General features: G+C 50.3%; 1 protein-coding gene and 7 non-coding genes across 8 annotated transcripts in view; all 8 read left to right on the top strand.

The window, feature by feature from the left end:
- LOC102765779 (histone H4) overlaps positions 1 to 5,034 on the top strand; it is a 12,058-nt gene that overhangs the window by 1,579 nt on the left and 5,445 nt on the right. The gene's annotated exons all lie outside the window — the stretch shown is intronic.
- TRNAG-GCC lies at positions 87 to 157 on the top strand. The gene has a single exon. It is a non-coding gene; the product is annotated as a tRNA-Gly (tRNA).
- TRNAM-CAU lies at positions 424 to 495 on the top strand. The gene has a single exon. It is a non-coding gene; the product is annotated as a tRNA-Met (tRNA).
- Positions 885 to 966, top strand: TRNAS-UGA. The gene has a single exon. It is a non-coding gene; the product is annotated as a tRNA-Ser (tRNA).
- TRNAQ-UUG lies at positions 1,895 to 1,966 on the top strand. Its single transcript has one exon. It is a non-coding gene; the product is annotated as a tRNA-Gln (tRNA).
- On the top strand, positions 2,357 to 2,428 carry TRNAQ-UUG. Its single transcript has one exon. It is a non-coding gene; the product is annotated as a tRNA-Gln (tRNA).
- TRNAS-GCU lies at positions 3,534 to 3,615 on the top strand. The gene has a single exon. It is a non-coding gene; the product is annotated as a tRNA-Ser (tRNA).
- On the top strand, positions 3,917 to 3,998 carry TRNAS-GCU. Its single transcript has one exon. It is a non-coding gene; the product is annotated as a tRNA-Ser (tRNA).

The raw sequence follows: 5,034 nt of genomic DNA, 5'->3' as shown, positions 1-5,034 counted from the left end.
CGGAAAAAACACGCAATCTTCTTGTTTTAATGTAACAATGTAACGATGTCTACATAAGGACAAAGAGAGATCCCCAAACCTGTGGGGCATTGGTGGTTCAGTGGTAGAATTCTCGCCTGCCACGCGGGAGGCCCGGGTTCGATTCCCGGCCAATGCAACTCGTGTTTTTTCCTTCCCATTACTGCAGGGCAACATCTCACTGCAGAGCCAAAAAAATATGAAGGCTGCGAGATTTATCGGGACTAATATAATAATCTGTATCAGCTGGGACTGAACCGCTGGTATTTGGAGTTGGAGTGTAGCCACGTACAGTGTACTCTTTCCATTCTTATTGGCAGCCAAAATATTCACCAATTACTAGAAGCTAGGAAAATGCCAGAACTTCTTTTTTAATATCACTTGATAGAGTGTCAGGCGTGTCTCAGCAGAGTGGCGCAGCGGAAGCGTGCTGGGCCCATAACCCAGAGGTCGATGGATCGAAACCATCCTCTGCTATCTAGACTTGTGTTTTTGATACAAATTTAGATTTTAGGAAAGGGGATTGAATCAGTTTATCATGGACTATCAGGTAGGGCCTGGGGACAGTCCTGCAGGTCTGCTGTTTCCGGTCTCCAATTTCAGTAAATGCTAGTCATTGGTCTGGCAATTCTGGCGATTTCAGTAACTCAGGTTTGGGGATATGTACACCTGGTACAGATCGGAATGTGTATCCCATAGTCAAACTGTACAATTTGTAATAATTTATGATCGACATCTCGATCTTCCCAGTCTTATTTTTACCATGCTGACAGACATTTCAAAACAGGTGCCGAACAGAAACTCCAATTTAGAACAGGAGAGGTAATATTCCTCATGGGAATTATCTAGGCGCTGGCTGGAGTCTTGTAGTCGTGGCCGAGTGGTTAAGGCGATGGACTTGAAATCCATTGGGGTCTCCCCGCGCAGGTTCGAATCCTGCCGACTACGCAGCCGAGCTTTTCTTCCCCAGAACCGCATCATCTCCTGGACCACCTCTGGAAATTCAAACTCACAATAAAATAACACGAAGCACCGTTTTCCTGGTTATTGTTTTATTTTTCCGTAACACTGGAAGCAGGTAGTACGAGTCTCTTAGTGGGACAGTCGCTAGCGACAAATCTTTGACAATGATTGTGGGGTTACATAGGGATTTCTGAGCCTGCACCCTGAAGACGCCCGGCTCTAATTCTCTATGAATTGCTATCTCCCTACTGGCAGTCCACCTCAGGTCTGACTGCTGAAACCTCGCCTGCCTGTAACTTCTTCCACTTGATTTTCTTCCCCCAAATGTGGGCACGCCAGTGCATCAGAATTCTCCTGTGAACATGTTTGATGATTAGGAAACATTTCAAAAAGAATTTTCCAATCGTTCCTCCTTCTGGAGCTCTCTTATCGTTCCACCTCAGAGGCCAGAACTAGAGAGGAAGTCCCAGAAAGATAATTTTCAAAGCTGCTTTCAGCTAAATCTTATTTTTTTTTTATTAAAAATCGTTGTGCTTGCTAACTCTTTCTAATGCATACACTTAATTGTATATATAACATAGAAAAGAGTAAACATAACAAAAATTATCTTTTATTATACTTGCATTCTGTCTATTAGGAAAGGCAGAAAGGAAGTAAAAATACTTAAAGAGGGAAAAGTTTTTTCGTAATCTCTGAAATTGCCCAGAAATACACAGTTTTGATTTTGTAAAGAGCGCTGTTACGGCAGGAAAATTCCAAGCAAAAGTGAGCTCTGCTTGGCTTCGCCTTTTCCCCCAGGACCCACGGAACGTTCAGGAAAGAAGTCACCTATTGAACGTCACCGGACGCACAGCCAACGCCTTTGGGAAAGCTTGCCAGAGAGGTTGTGGCAGTTGGGCCCGTGGAGCCGGCTGGCCCCATGGTGTAATGGTTAGCACTCTGGACTTTGAATCCAGCGATCCGAGTTCAAGTCTCGGTGGGACCTTCTGTGTTTTTGGTGCCTTCCTTGGCCCTCTGATCTTCTTCTGGCTTCCCCACCCGCCTTCTCCTGTCCCTCCGCCTTCACGGGGCCAGAGTCCCCTTCAGATCTTGGGAAATTAGGTTTTCTTCAAGATGTCTAAGCATTCGCGTTTCACATCTGGGACCTCAGTTCTGGGTTCGGTTCTATCCATCTCTAACACGCACTCGATCCTGAGAAGTTCGCGGTGCGTGTGAGCCCAGGTCTTCCTGTGCATTTTGTAGTCTCTGCTGAGCGTGATGTAGCAGATTTTAAATTTAATTAAGTATGTTTTAAACTAAAGCTATAATTCACAAAATAGTAAGAATGGCAAACTGTGTAAGAAATATTTATAGGAGTTTCAGAGCGTCCTTGTGTGGCCCCATGGTGTAATGGTTAGCACTCTGGACTTTGAATCCAGTGATCCGAGTTCAAATCTCGGTGGGGCCTGCTGCCCACCTACCGCTGTCTTTTTTCCTGGCCTCTGCACATGGAGTTCCCAAACCCAGGGTGCACTCCGGCCTGTGAAGACCCGCCCTTACACTTGAACTTCGCGCCCCCCACGCCCGTCAACACTCAGTGCCTCGCGGCCTCCTCTGGCGGCTAATATTGCTCGGCCCGGGGATCCTTCTGCTGAACAAAACAGGCTCACAGAACGGGGCATCGACAAGGGCGTTCATCCTCTGAGCCCAACGACAGGAGAGGGAACAGCAAACACACAACAAAACGTGCTACAGTCTCGCGAAGAGCAGACAGGAAGAGCTCACCGTGCCAACCACGCCGACGCCAAGCACCTGCTTCCACCGGATCCGAGGGCCCACGAGCGTCACAGCTTTGGCCTCGTTATGTTCTTACCTCCGTCTCAGCACAGGATTCCTCACAGCATCCAGCCCCGAACACAGCCGGGGTTCCTGGCACCCTCCCCAAATCACCCAACATCGGGCCGATGCCACAGGGACTGTAGAACAAGGAGATGTAACTGATAGACAACATTGTGTAAGTTCAACTGTGCAACGTCTTGATTTGATACGTTTGTGCATTGCAGTGTGATCGCCACAGTCCGTTCCACCACATCCCATAATTATTTCTTTTTTTGTGGCGAGAACATTTAAGATACAGTCTCCTAGCAACTGAAAGTGTGTAATGCAGCGCCGTTGCTCATGACCGGTGTGCGGTGCCTCCCCAGAACGGACTCCTCCTCACAGTAAGTTTTGCCTTCTTTGGCCCACGTCCCCGCAGCTTCCCACCCGCAGCAAGTCCCTTATAGCCGCCATCCCGCTCGGTGTCTCTGTGAGCCCGGCTCTTTCAGGCTCCACACTTCTCTTTGGAAGTGTATTTTGTCGTTTTTACTCAGGTTCACGTCCTCACCCTGACCCTCCATTTCGGGCCTGTAGGCTCTTCTCTATTTTTTTTCCTTTATCAAAGCAAGAGGGACATCCAGGCGAACAAACGCATCATGTTCATGAATGAAGACGTGCGATAAAGTAAGAGAAAGTCCCGAGCAAGTCAATTGAATGAAGAAATGTAAAATTTACCGAAGCTTCCCCACGCAGCGGACGAGGTGGCCGAGTGGTTAAGGCGATGGACTGCTAATCCATTGTGCTCTGCACGCGTGGGTTCGAATCCCATCCTCGTCGCTCCGGAGCCCACTCTGTGGTGGGTGCCAGGTTTTAGCGAGCCCTGCGAGGGGCCGTTTTAGTGCTTTCAGAGCCTGTTATTAGTCTGTAAGCGAAGAGCAAGAACTGCGCGCTGAGCGCTCGGTCGGGCCCTCCCGGGCAGGGCCCCGTGGCTCCGGTGCTGCCGGTGGTTGAAAGGGACATCCAGGCGAACAAACGCATCATGTTCATGAATGAAGACGTGCGATAAAGTAAGAGAAAGTCCCGAGCAAGTCAATTGAATGAAGAAATGTAAAATTTACCGAAGCTTCCCCACGCAGCGGACGAGGTGGCCGAGTGGTTAAGGCGATGGACTGCTAATCCATTGTGCTCTGCACGCGTGGGTTCGAATCCCATCCTCGTCGCTCCGGAGCCCACACTGGGGTGGGTGCCAGGTTTTAGCGACTCCTGCGAGGGGCCGTTTTGGTGCTTTCAGAGCCTGTTATTAGTCTGTAAGCGAAGAGCAAGAACGGCGCGCTGAGCAAGGCTTGGTCGGACCCTCCCGGGCAGGGCCCCGTGGTTCCGGTGCTGCCTGTGGTTGAGGTGAGGCCTTGGGCCCCTTTCTTCGCTCCGTGGCCCTGTGTTGGCAGTTTCGGGCTCATATTCTTTGCCTTTTAAATCTCAGGCACGTTTCCACGTCCAAGGTTCTCTGGCTGGACGCCTTATCAGTTCCTCCCTCCCAACGCCCCATCGAACTCAACCTTTGCCCCTTGGGAGTAGAAACCGCCCACAGCCTGTGCTGTTGCTGATGTGGTTCCTTCCGGTAAAATCCATTTTCGAGGCCCAGATCAAGCGTCCCTTCCCGTGCTGGGGTGGGTGCCAGGTTTTAGCGACTCCTGCGAGGGGCCGTTTTGGTGCTTTCAGAGCCTGTTATTAGTCTGTAAGCGAAGAGCAAGAACGGCGCGCTGAGCAAGGCTTGGTCGGACCCTCCCGGGCAGGGCCCCGTGGTTCCGGTGCTGCCTGTGGTTGAGGTGAGGCCTTGGGCCCCTTTCTTCGCTCCGTGGCCCTGTGTTGGCAGTTTCGGGCTCATATTCTTTGCCTTTTAAATCTCAGGCACGTTTCCACGTCCAAGGTTCTCTGGCTGGACGCCTTATCAGTTCCTCCCTCCCAACGCCCCATCGAACTCAACCTTTGCCCCTTCGGAGTAGAAACCGCCCGCAGGCTGTGCTGTTCCTTCTGGTAAAATCCATTTTCGAGGCCCAGATCAAGTGTCCCTTCCCGTGATCTGCAAAGGAAAGAATGCCTCTTCTCTTTGTATTTAGTTGAATTCACACCCCCACACCCTTTTACCTCTGTGTCATTATTCCTGCAGTGGCTTTTTCCTTTTGTGGTCACAACTGCAGTTGGGACATGCCTATGGTTGCATTTTCTTCCCCTGCCTCTCTAGGGCCCTAAGGTGGA

The sequence above is a fragment of the Myotis davidii genome, unplaced genomic scaffold, assembly GCF_000327345.1.
Source record: "Myotis davidii unplaced genomic scaffold, ASM32734v1 scaffold2537, whole genome shotgun sequence".
NCBI lineage: Eukaryota > Metazoa > Chordata > Mammalia > Chiroptera > Vespertilionidae > Myotis > Myotis davidii.
Note: the sequence above shows the minus strand (reverse complement) of the source record. Positions and strands in the feature narration are given on the sequence as shown.